Raw genomic sequence first — 672 nt, 5'->3', positions numbered from 1 at the left:
TAAAAAGATATGGAGAGAGGGGGTCACCTTGTCTTAAACCTCTTTTGCCTTCAAAATAACCGTGTAAAGATCCATTAAGAGAAATGGAATACCTTGGAGTGGAAATGCAAGTAGTAATCCAGCTAGTAAATACCTTTGGAAAACCCATGTCATTGAGAATATCTTGCAGGAATTTCCAACTGATTGTGTCGAAGGCTTTCCTGATGTCAATATTGATCATAACTCTGGGGGACACATGCTTTCTTCCATAATTTTTAACAAGTTCATGTGCTAGCAACATGTTATTTGTAATTTGTCTACTCTTCACGAAGGCACATTGAGCTTCATTGATGAGGAAACCCATGACAGATTGAATTTTGTTTGCTAGGATTTTTGAGATGATTTTGTAGAGACAGTTACAGCAGGAGATAGGTCTGAAATCAGCAGGGGTCTTAGGGCATTGGATTTTTGAAATCAGTGCTATATAGGTAGAATTTACTGCCCCTAGTAATTTTCCCGTTCTGAAAAATTCTTCAACTACAGCTGTGACTTCATCTCCAATAATCGACCAAGACGATTTGAAAAAAGATGCACTATATCCATCGGGACCTGGTGCTTTGTTATCAGGCATGGAGAACATAGCATCTTTTATCTCATCTTTAGTAACAGGTGCAGATAACAGATTTGCATGGC

The sequence above is a fragment of the Asparagus officinalis genome, chromosome 1, assembly GCF_001876935.1.
Source record: "Asparagus officinalis chromosome 1, Aspof.V1, whole genome shotgun sequence".
Lineage (NCBI taxonomy): Eukaryota > Viridiplantae > Streptophyta > Magnoliopsida > Asparagales > Asparagaceae > Asparagus > Asparagus officinalis.
The sequence above is the reverse complement of the archived record's forward strand: the minus strand, read 5'-3'. Positions refer to the sequence as shown.